Source organism: Anomalospiza imberbis, chromosome 11, assembly GCF_031753505.1.
Source record: "Anomalospiza imberbis isolate Cuckoo-Finch-1a 21T00152 chromosome 11, ASM3175350v1, whole genome shotgun sequence".
Lineage (NCBI taxonomy): Eukaryota > Metazoa > Chordata > Aves > Passeriformes > Viduidae > Anomalospiza > Anomalospiza imberbis.
Window position 1 is genome coordinate 12,881,018 of NC_089691.1, and position 12,701 is coordinate 12,893,718.

Sequence of the window (12,701 nt, forward strand, 5' to 3'; positions counted from 1 at the left end):
TTGTAGCCAAAACACAATGTTTATTTCAAAACTCTCAACACAGCCTTTAGATAAACAGTTCCTGTAGAGACTACTGAAAATTCCTCTGTTACAATGAGGAAAGAAATGCAAATATTGGACTCCCCAGTATCACACAGGCATCCAGCAACCTCCAAAGTCCTCAAAATGTTTTCCCCAGCTTCTTTTCAGGGCAGTCTTTCTCTCCACATCCTATAAAGAGTGAGCAGGCATTTTGAGGTATTATTATTATATTATTATAAGGACCAGCACCTTGTTTCAGGGAAGTGCCAAGGTAAGTAACTCAGCTTTAGCAGAGTGGCAAGAAGGTCCCTTAAACACAAATGAAGAGGTGGAATGGAGAGGAGGGTTCAGACTGAGGTGGATGGGCCACCTGCATTTAACCCAGAAAAGGGACCTCCATAAATTCTGTGTGTTTGATAAATAGCCCCATACCACTGCTAAAGAAATGCAGCCATGGGGAAAGGTAAGCAGGGTAAACAGCTCCACTGCTCCAAAGAAAATGATCATTTTCTTTTTCCTGACTTATGGCCTAGTGTGAAAGGAATGCAGCTGTCTGACATCCTGATGGTTTTGTTTGTTTTTGCAACAGATAATTGTCCTTTTAAGCTCCACTAACTCCTTTGTGTTATTTGTACTGTCCAGGGTAATGCTCAAGGCTATGAAGACTGAAACTCAAACAGCTCTTTTTTATAGATATTCTGAGCTGCAATGCAACAGCAGAGAGCACTGCAGCCCTACAGGCTACAGCAAGTGTCCCCAAATCACCCACCATCAGGCTTCCTTCTACCATCTGCAAGTCTTTCCCCAAGTTCAATGTTGCTGCACCTTCACCTTCCTTGAAGTAGAGGTTCCAACCAGCTCCAGTGGAATTAACAGGAGAGAAGATATTTTCATTTCATACAATCCTCTCATCTGCCAGAAGCACCAATCTCCTCACCAGAAAGAGGACGAATTGAACCTCCTAAGGAGATGGGGACAGTGAAATAATTCCCACCTTGAAACATGAGCAGTTGATCTTAGAAGTTGTGGCAGGATCCAGCATCAGCCCAGACTGTAACAAGAGGCATCTGGAAATGCTTTTATATCTGGTCACAGAATAAAGCTCAGTGGTTGCTGTTCTGGGAGTTCCAACTTAGCTTCAGTTCCAGATAAAACATCTCTCTTATGGGTAAGAAGCAGATGAAAAAAGACATCTATTTATGGGTTCTATGACTTGCAGTCAGATTCTTGGAGCCCAGTTCTGGGTCCCTCACTTCAAGAAAAACATGGAAATGCTGGAGAGTGTCCAGGGAAGGGCAACAAAACTGGTGAAGAGTTTAGAGAGTCAATCATACAAAACATGCCTGAAGGAATTGGGGTTTTTTTGACCATCCTTCCTTTCTCTGTCCCCATTCCCTTTTACAGCTACTGTGTAAATCAGATTTCTCTCAAACAGCTTCTGCTAATCTGACAGCTCATCAGGGACTAACCCAGTCACTTCCTGCCTAAAGATAAATATCTCCTACAGCATAAAAACTGAATAAGAAGCAAGGGGTGCTCTAGGTCAACAGCTATCTTTGTATCATCGAGTGGGTGGGACCCAGGGGAAGAGTAAAAGCACCTCAAACAGTATATTTGCCACCAAAATAACAGCTCTGAGATATGAAAAAGAGGTGAACCATGTCTGCCTATCCACCAGGCCACATCAGACCTGATCAATGTGGCTCACAGTTTCTATTAAAGGCCAGTTGGATGTTCATTATTTAAACCTTTCAAATTTTTTTTTTCTCATATTGACCATTATTACTCCCTTCTACACTCTCAGTAACACATCCAGCCAGCTCTCATCACCTGAACAGTGGCCATCTCACAAGGTTACAAACCCTCCTGTCAAGAGGCAATAAGCCAACAGAGAAAACATAACTCAGTTTGTAATCCCTTCTGCCCCACACATACATCCACTCCCAAGACTAACAGAACAGTTACATATCCTCATTTCTTCCTCACTCCTCGTTCTTGATGCACCTTTCAGTGATGGAGGCAGGAGGTGAGAAGACAGGGTATTGTGGGAATTTCGGGATGGTGTTTAATGCCAGCTGCCTTGTACCCTGTGTCACAGCAGAGGTGCCACACAACGCACATTCAATCTCCTAAAATTGTCAGCATGTGGGTATCAAGAGAAAACAGAAGGAAACCCAGATTTATTATGTTCAAATTATCACAACTTAAGGCACATCCAAGCCTAACTCATGAATTAGGAATGACAGGAGCAGATGCTGTAAAATACATTTAAAGAATAATGCATAATTGTGATAGCTCATCACACCTTTCCTTCAAGTTGCTGCATTTGCTGTAAATCCTCCTGCTTTTTCACTCCCCTGGCAATGGGAAGCCTCACTTTCCAGAGGAGTATCTGCACCATTAGCCAGCCTCCACCAGCCAGGCACCACTAATGAGAGCAATGCCTGGAATACTGCCCGCATCAAGAAGGCCAGGAGGTGATCACTGATGTGTTTGCAGAAACACAAACTGACTCCGGACTCAAATAACAAAGCAGGAAGAGCAGCCAAAATACTCAGGTCCACTGTGAGCACCTGGCTGGTCACCAGGTACACAATGGGGCTGGGTTTGTTTCCCTGATTTCAGCCTTTACTCTCTGTTCTCACACTCAAACCCACACTGATACTGACCTGGAGAGATGAGGGAGAAGCAAAAGCGCAACAAACTGCAACACCTCCAGGGATGGAGCTGCTGGTTTAGAAGCAAGTGCTGCCTTGGTTCAAGACATGCTGTCACTCACAGACAGGGGAGGTGTCACTGATGGCAGCTGAGCAGAGGTTAAAAGATTGAGGGACATCCAATTCCCACCACAGCAGCCTCCAGCAGGTCCTGCCAGCCCAGGGACACAGCAGCTTGAAGCCAGTCCCCAAAAGAAGCATTTGCAAATGTCACACACTGGGAAAGATAGTGCTAACTTCAATTCTAGTTTGAGAACCAAGGAATCCAATCCTTGGTTCTTATCCTAGAGATTTTAAAACCTGAGGTCATATCCTAGAGAAAATTAGCAGCACCTTCCATCACTAGAAAAGAGGGTCAGAGTTTTGTTTCCACTCAGCTGGTTGCAGCTCCAAGGAAGATGACTGTGAAATTACATTGTGACAAAAAATAGAGCCCCTGAGCTGGGCATTGAGAAAACAACACTGGGCTGCAGGGGAAATGCACAGAAATACATTTTTTCAGTAGAAGACTGATTCTTTTGGTGGCAGTTGAGCTGTACATAACCATTCAAAGGATATTTCAGTCTTGATTTGGGCTCAAGTTCCTCCCATCCCACTATCCAAGAAACCACAAAAGACAATCTAATGCAGCAGCCTCCTAGAGAAATCAGGTGATTGCTGCTTGTGGATTCCTGTCTTTACTACAGAAAAGGCTACATTTTTAAAAACATTTAAGTAACTTTTCTGCTGTCATGTTACCAATTGCAAATGTAAAAATATAGGAAGGACCAGGTACTGGTTAATCTTCAAGTTACTTTGGTTAGAAAATTTTCTCCATATTTTCATCTTAGAAACGCTGATGTGCCTTTGTTATTCAAGAGACAAAGCACATTAAAATTAGTCTCAAGCCTACAGTGAAGTTGATTAAGCACTCTTTACCACCCTGTCCCTTTTAGAGCTCTCGGTTTAGGGTTGCAGCAGGTTTGGAGAATGAGAGATAAGGTAGCAATCCACCAGGGCAGCCTTCTCCCTCTGCATTCAGCCCACTGCAGCAGTAACACAGCACTGGGGATGTGCTCCTTGGAAAAATATTAAAATGAGGAAAAAAAGTCATGCTCAGTCTTAAAGAGAAAGCTCTAAGTCAACCTTCCAGAACGTAGCATTTAGACTCCATTTTACCCCTTAGCAAAAAACCAGCAATTGTCAAAGAGTTTCCTAACTGCCAAGAATTCCTTTCCTAGATATATATCCTTCACTGACCATTATTCAATTTATTTTTGACCAACTACTTCAAGCTTTAGGCTTGATCTTGCCACTCCTTGAGCAATTCTTTTCCTCTGTATGCTAATACAATTTAGAGGCTGTGTAAATGGCTAATAAAAATTTCACCATCTCCCTGATCAGATTAAGGTAAAATATTACCTTTATCTGTTCTCTAACTGCTAAGGAGAAAGGCAGGATAGAAAAGTCTATGGAGGAATGAAGGAAAATGTTTTGTTGAAGGGGTCAAGACATGGGAATGGAAAATAATGAATGCAGTAGAAAGACCAGATTTGTGTAAGGCAGCACTTCTCGAGAGTAATTTTGCTTCACAAAATTCAATTAGAAACAGCTAGGAAGGTAAATTTGTTGTGTTTATTAAGCTAGAGACCAACAATCTGGAAAGGGAGAGAACAAACAAATGTCACAGTACATAAGCTATCACAGCAAACTTAATAGAGACCTTTGTGTCTCTTAAATACCTTGCCCACAGTAGTTCAGTAGGGCAAGCCCCACTTCCCAGTGGCTACAAAGGCTTTGCATGTTGTAAGAACCTGAATGAACTCAATGATGGTGAATTAAGTCAGCATAATGCAGGTTCATAATCAAAGTAGCCTTTATAACCCAGCTCAGCACTTTTTCCCCCTCCCTTGCAGTGCCCTAGGCAGGGCAACCTCAGAAAGTTGCATATGCAACAGAAAATCACCCACTTCCTCCCTTAACATGCTCCCATAGCAGTTTCTATAGTCCTCACAGTTTCCCCACCTCTTCCAACTGTGGTGCACACATCTTGCTTTGGTTATCAAAAGAACACTGGCACAAGCCTCTTGGCCACTGCAAGCAGGTCAAAATTACCCAGCAGAAGCCAGGAGCTAAACAATTTGACCTGAACAGTATTCATTTCAGGAGTGAACCCACTCTGAGGCAGTCCCCCAAAACCTACAGGTTAAGCAAACACTAGGCGTGATTTCTCAGCAGTTGGTTGTATGTCAGTGTTGGAATGAATTTGCCTGACAAAAGGCACTCGCACACAACAGTGATCAAGCAAGGTCACAATGACACCTGGCCCTCTCAGAGCAGCTCCCTGCTCCTCCAACACCTTTGCTCACTATGCTGTGCACAGCAGCTTTGGCCTCAGCCACTTTGATAATCAGCTGAGCTACAGAGCTTCTCCATGAAAGCAGAACCTGGCCTCAGGCTTTTACAACACACCTGCAGCAGACAATGCAAAACTCGAGCAGTGGCCACTGCTGAAGCCTCCTTCCACCAAGAGACGCTGGAACATGCAATGACACAGGAGGTAAACTGAGATCCAGCCACACATTTCAGCAGGATACCATTGTGTAACTGTTGTCACAAGTGAACCAACACACACCAAAACAATATAACAAAAACTTCCCTGTTTCACCCCCTAGCCCAAACATTTATTGAGAGTTTGAGGAGAGCTCCAAACTTTTCTGCATTGAAAAGCTATTTTGGCTTCTCCTTCTGAGGGCTGAGCCTTCACCAAATGAAGGAGGGATGGAGGACTGTGAGCCAGGACACCCTGAGGTCAGGGTGGGTTTCTCACCCAGGCACACACAGCTGAGCAGGACAGGGCCAGTTATGCTACCTCATTCTGCTGCTGGCAACTGCAGCATTAAAATCTTAAGAGCAGAGACTTATGCATATGAACAAATGTTTTAATTGCTTCTAATCCCATCTGTACTACACTTTCTCCTCCTAGGCTTTACCACATTCTGGTTGCTTGCAAACACCTCAGCTCATTAAGTCTAAAGAGTTAAAGCTTTGACCTTTGCATCATATTCAGAGACACTTTCCTACTGTGTTAATATAAAGATGCTTCTTCATCATGTTTTGACACATCTGCCTTGCTCAGAAGTGGCAGAACACCTCTCCCATGAGACATCCTGGGAAGAATCAACAGGAGAATTAACCAGAAAATCTGCATGGGAAAGGCAGATGTTTATATGGGAGAAGAGCTGCCACTAATTACAGCTATTAGAGCACTGAAAGATATCAGCACAAGTTCATGCTTAATGGAACAACATGTTATGATACAAAACATCCTACAAGGCCTGATCTGACCCAATTCCCAGAAGTTGTACCTTATTAACAAGTGTTATTAACTTCAGTGCAATTACTCAAACAGACAAAGGTATCCACAGACGAGTCCCGATTCAGTAACCTCTAAAACGTGACTAGAGCTCTGGAATGTGGGTAGTCAGCATTACTTAGAATGACTCAGGTCACTCTAAATATAAGATACCTGCTTTGCTTTATAGCTTTAGAAGGTTTTAAATCATACATAAAATGATCTCATCATGTGCTGCTTTGCACCTTATTGCTCAATCAGGTGTTGCTAAACAGAAGCATTAAGTGATTTATTGTATAGTAGGCAGCACTCCATAGCACACACAGTACAGAGAATTCCACTCTAATTCCATCAGCAGTTTACTGTGTAATTTCTGGTGCAGGCAATATATTACTGTGTTCGGTATAGTAATTTATAGACCCTTAAAGGTTTATAAGGGCTGAAAAGAATGCATTGCATAATGATAGATGCTTACAAAGTAAGTCTGATTTTGAAAGTCAGAGAAGCACTTGTCTCTACAGAACCATCCCTCTAACATTTGACTTCTTTCTCTCTGTCACTTGGCAGTCACAGATCTGATAAAACTGAGGTACAGCAATGTGTAAATGGAGCAGAAGGAAGATGCATGCAAATCTGAATTGGGTCACCATCAGTTAGTGCACTTGTGATAATTTATACCAGCAAAGATTTGGACATGCAATTGTGTACACTAAGTTTTACTCAGAATGCGATTTTCCACAGATTAAGAATTCAGTTTTGGTGTTAAAGCCTTCTTGCCTTCGAGAGGTCTCAGCTTCAATCTTCAGAATTTGGAGGGGAGATAGAAAGAATTATGGGCCATGCATATTTTCCCCATTTCAGCCACCTTTTTTGGTCACTGTATTTTGTATCTCATTCCCCCCTTGGCTGATTCTCTGAACTAAGGTGGAAGAAAGAAATCAGCATTCCTGTGCTTCAGGCACACAAAGCTTTACCATAGCTGTGACTATGTTGTGGCTATTGGTCTGAAACTTCTTCCTTACCTAAAGCCAGAGAGTACAGCAGCTTAGGGAAAAGACCAGAAGAATTCACTATGAAAAGCAAATTCCCTGTAAAAGACCTACACCTCTTAATGCATGCTTAGGTTCTGCATAAACTTGCCTGCTTGCCCTAGCTCCAAGGGGAATCCTTGGCTCTGAGCAGAGCACCAGCCCTGTGAGGAACCCAGCCCCTCACCTGGCCACGGAGGAGCCTTTTCCCACCTGGCTCAGAGTCCACAGGGAGATTTACATAGGACAGAACACACTGCTCTTGCCACCTACCTACTCTTACTGTGCAGCAGAGCAGGAAGGTCTTTAGTGAAGTGGAATTAGCAGGAAGCCCTGAACTCCCACCAGTTGTGCTCAACTGGAAGGAGACACCACATTCACATCTCCTGTGGGAGACCACAAGCCCTTCCAGAAGAGATTTTACCAGCTGGTATCTGTCACCTTTAAGACCCAGAATGAGTTGAATCCAATCCCAGCTGCAAGTCTCATAACTCTCTGGTAAATCTGTTCCTTACAGTAGGATATAACACAGAATAAACTGCTATAAAATAAAATAATGCAGGGTCTTCAAACAACCTTCAAGTTGTATGTGGCTATTTTGCTTCTGAAGCACAAAAATCATACAATATATTCTCTTCCCATCTCCATTTGAAATTTGTTCCTGTATTAAACCCAGCTCAAAACCTTCTGTCATTCAAAACAGGCCTGTGCTACCAAGCAGTGCTAAGACTCCAGTAGCAAGTAGCAATATAAAGGGTTGCACCTGATGAATTAAGTCCAGCTCAGTTAACAGTTCCCCGTGGACAAATTAGAAATGCCATGAATAAAAGCCAAGGAGAGAGAGAATTTTAGAAGAGTCTTACTAGATTTTGCTACAATTAGCAGGAAATTTGCTCATTTTATTTAAGAAAAAAAAGCAGCAAGGGATGACATGCACAAGATATTTGGAAAGAACGGGTGCACCAGAAGGCAAGGCCATGCTGGGGGGAACTTTACCTGCAGATCTGCACACAGGAATTCAGAGAACACATGCTCACTGCAATGGTGCAGGGAGCAGCGCGTAGATGAGTCTGTGCTGTCCCCTTACTGATCTGGGATGAGCTTTCTGGATCTGTCTTACCACACTGGTGTTGCTGTCTAGTGCTGTACACACCCAAGTAAATTAATACAGGTATCTGGTGAGTCCTTCACCCACTGCCATATCCAGGAGAAATCAGAACATTTCATCTCCGGTGGCATAAGGGGAACTGATCAAAGGCAACATCTACCAGCACACTCTTTGCCTTAAAAGAAAACATTCTCCTTACTTGTCCCACCAAGCACATGCTGCTCATGTGCAACAGCCCTGTCTTTTAGAGATGCTCACATTAAGGGCAGGGTACAGCACAGAGGCAGGTCAAGAGGTACAAGGGAAACAGGCTGAAAAAACCCCACCAAACACCTCACACCAATTATCATCCATTCCATGCCTTTGTGAAGATTGTTGATATTTGAAAGCAGCTGCCAAACCTTTTGAGCAAACAATTTTTAGCCTGAAGAGATCGGGGACCCTTTGCTGCCCTTTCTTTGTGGGCGGATGGTATTATTTCTTCTCCAACAGCATTTTGAAAAATGAATTACAAAAGGGAGAACTGCCAATACTTGTCTGAGCACAAATTGCTTTGTTTGCCTGAGAGGGAAGGTGTTAATATGAAGAACAATCACTCTTTTACGGGCATCTTCAGAGACAACACACATTCACAACCACAGTGGAGTTCCCACAGCAGCTCACCAGTGAGCAGGAGCACCAGCAGCTCATGTCTCCAGCGAGATTAATTGAGAACTTTCTCAGCTCTCATCTCCACCCAGAAGCTGGCATTCTCAGGCCTGCAGTAAGTGATCCACCACCAGCCATCTGTCTTGCTGTCGTCCCCATGAAATTAAACATGTTTTGTTTCTTGCCACTCACCTCGCTTGATGCGTGCTGGAGCACAGAAGCCTGCAGTTTGGGAAAATTACTCTCTGCATCATTTGAAGACTTGTGGTTTGACGTAACCCATTATAAGGAAAACAGATCTGAAGATCAGTGCTCCTTTACATCCACTCCTCCAACACCCCAGGAGTTATTGGGGAGAGGAAATTGGCAATACAGGCTGGGCTTCCATGTTGGCATCCTTCTCAGACCTGCAGAGGGTCCCCTGACCCTTTCCTACAGCAGCTCCCCAGCTGTGGCAGCACACGCCGCACGCTCTCAGTGCCAAGGTCTTGCACAATTTACTTGCAAGTCTTTAAGACAGACTCTGCTGCCTGTTCTGGGCTCAGCCTGGAGAGAAAGGGAATGCTCCCATTTTAGCTCTGAATTATTCTGAACACATGATGACAGATGCTCTGCAGTGAGGAGGGTTCTGCAGCATGAGAGCACACAGGCACAAGTGCCTGTGACTGCAGGAGATGGGGAGAAGAGCTCTCACACATTCTTGCCCGACCAGGTGACCCAGCTGCACTCTGAGCAGCAGTGATACAACCTGGACTCCATTTAGGTGTCTCCTGGTCAGGTGTTTCTGCCATGAACACATGTTAAAAAAACTCACAGGAAACAAATCAATGTGAAAGCAACAGAAAGCTCACTCCTTGGTATTTGTTTCCATGCCCTCAGTCCAAATGCCTAGAATTGCCACGGGACAAAGACACTTTCTGCCAGACTTCAAGGAGGAGTAGTGGATAATTTTAGTGCAGGAAACTGCTGTCTCTCTTCTTTGAACTGCTATAGCTCCATCTGAACTGGATGTAAATTCCTAAACTTGGGGAAAATATCTGAAAGCAGATTTAAGCATCACAGTCACTCCCCTTTTCTGGAGTGACCCTGTGTGACAAAGATGATCACCTCGTCACATTAGAAATTGATCCCATCCCCTGTCAAGAGCAACTATCACAACCTAAAATATTTTTCTTGTTCTTTTTTTTTTTTCCTTGAAAAAGGACTCCCACTCAGATACAGGAAAGTGGATGCATTTCAAGAACAAATTTAAAGCACCTACACATTGGAGGGTAAAACACACACACTCTAGGACATTTTGCTTCAGTTCTCAGGCCCCAACTATACAAACACATAGGTCTGTATTTAATTTTAGTACAGAAACCAGCAGGTTTTGTAGCACAGTTGTGCAAACTAGGGTAGGCACACTGCCATCTGAAGATCCAGGGCCAAAGCCATGGCCTCTACTGGAGTGAGGGCTGAGAAATATCTCCCTCCACAAGACAGAAGTGAGCAAAGTAAGGTCACATAATCGGAGCAGAAACTGTAGGGAAAAAAACTAACCCTGTTGGTAAAGCCACAGTGGATGGATCTGCAATATCTGTTTAATTTGGTTCTTTAATTTGGGGAAAAACTGCAGTCTGAAGGGCTTTCCATTTCTATCCACATGGGACACTTCACACGTATCCAAATATAGTACACATTACAGCAGAAACGTCAAAGGGTTATACTCATAATCACACAAAAGGGGAACTAGGGAAGCACAAGCATTCAGATGGAGAGCACAAGCCTAGAGCATTCCTAATCCTCACATATTGGAGCAGCAATTTAAAGCAGGTGCTGTGGCCACCTTCTCACTGCTGTCAGGCTGGAATTTATCCTGGTTCATTTTACCTCCCAGAAACAGCCTCGAAGGAAAAAAAAAAAAAACAAAAAAAAAAAAAAAAAAAACAAAAAAAAAACTTGCTTTTCACAATCTGGGAGGCATCCACTCAGCAATAAATAGCACAGCGTTCATTTAGCAATATCCCCTTTCCTCCACCCACTCAGCCTGGGCTAAGCTTTTAGCACCTCATCGTCTATTCATTCTTAAAAGCCATCAGGATGCAAACAAGTACTCAGAGGGGATCAAGGATCTGTGCCTTCCTGTGTATGAATCATTACAGCAGACTCACCGTGTTCAAGTGAGCCTCAGTAAAGGTACCTTCGTGAGCGTTTCTCTCCAAGAGCATGAATAGAACCGTTGAGTAGAACATTCTAGTCTGCACAGGCTTCTGAAATGCAGCTGCCTCTCCTCAAGTGCCTGGCCCTGTGGCATGTCCAGCAGCATCACCAGGAGTCAGGGGACCCAGCTGAACTGCTGTTGTCTAATTGCTCCCTTCCCAGATACTGTGACTTCCATGGCAAGACTTTTTTACAGCTTCACTCACAGCTTAAAAGTTTCCTATCACAAACAATTAGCTACTCAATGTTTTAGACAGCTTTACAATCTGAGTTGCATTGATGGTCTTCCAGAAGCTTGGCATAGCACATTAACAGATGGTCTATTTGGCATTTGAAGAGCTTTGCTTTTTTGCATTGGTCAGATTTAGGAATTTGGCCTGCCCCAGGTAGCAGTTTATTTTACTGGCTTTCTGTACTGATATAGAGATCAAGGATCTCAATCAGAAGCAGTCGTGATGAGCAGGAGCAGTACAAATGACGAACAAAAAGACATCTCATGCTTTTTACTTCACTTTGAAATAGATATTTAGATGCGAGACAACAAGATCTTTCTTCCTCACAATAAGTACACGGAGCAGCATAAAGAGAGACAGCCACAGAAAAAAGTTCTTTCATGGAACTCCCCAGAGGAGAGGCTGAATAGATTGGTAAGCGGGCCTAGATCTGAAACAGGCTTTGGAAGACTTCTACAAAGCAGTGGTTCAGTGGGTTTTCTTCTTCCATCACTTAAAATAACCCAGACAAATACATACACACACAGAGCAAACACAGATTTCACTTAGCGCGTTCCCAACAGTGTCCGGTTAATTTTTTTTAATGCATCCATTCTTTGCTCATAAAAGCAAGCACACACACAAGAAATCCTGTGAATTTCAATCTTTCCTTTTGGGTGATAATTTTACTGATATTATTTCTAGACACGTGCACTCCTGACAGCTCCATAGTTTATTGCAACTCCCAGAAAAAGCCCAGAGAATGCTGACTAACCCTGTTTTTGAGGGAAAGAATAAGTGATGATGCAGACAGCTGTGAGACATAACCTGGTCAAAGTATGAAATTGCAAGGCCATGGAAACAAAACCCCTGTGCGTGCCTGTGGAGAGAGCTGAGAGAGCTGTACCTATGTTCTTACTGTCACACACAACTTTTGCATCAGCTACTGCTGTGGACCTCAGATCTAAAGAGCTGCAGAGCCTATTAGATGCCTAATCAGCCATGGATAATTCAAATGGAGCTTTCCCATTCACAGGAACACTCCCTGCTTCCAACAAGAACAGCAGTGTTCTCCATTGTGTCTCAACAAGCTCTATAAAGTGCGATGAAAGAGGACAAGAAATTTTCCTCGAGAAAGACAACAGTCTACTCGTGTTCTAATAAACTTGTACATTTAGTTCTTCACGAGTGCAGACTTTTATTACCTGTGGCAAGCCAAAACTGCTAAGCAACACACTCCTCTGGGATGGCCCCTTTAGAGCTCCCAGAGCCCACATTAACATGCCAAACACGCTGGGGTTTACTTCTCTTTGTCCCTCTCACAGTCCCATCTGCTATTTCCTTAAAGTGAGACCCAGTTTCAGCAACACGCACCACTCACACGGAGAAAGACGCATTCTGGCAGGTTTGGAGCTACATCTGCTGCTCCTT

General features: G+C 43.5%; 1 long non-coding RNA gene across 1 annotated transcript; it reads right to left on the reverse strand.

The window, feature by feature from the left end:
- Positions 1-271: 271 nt before the first annotated feature.
- LOC137480387 (uncharacterized) lies at positions 272-3,882 on the reverse strand. Its single transcript, XR_011002867.1, has 3 exons — positions 3,657-3,882; positions 1,016-2,150; positions 272-879 (listed from the first exon to the last, which is right to left on the reverse strand). It is a non-coding gene; the product is annotated as an uncharacterized lncRNA (long non-coding RNA).
- Between the last annotated feature and the right edge of the window lie 8,819 nt (positions 3,883-12,701).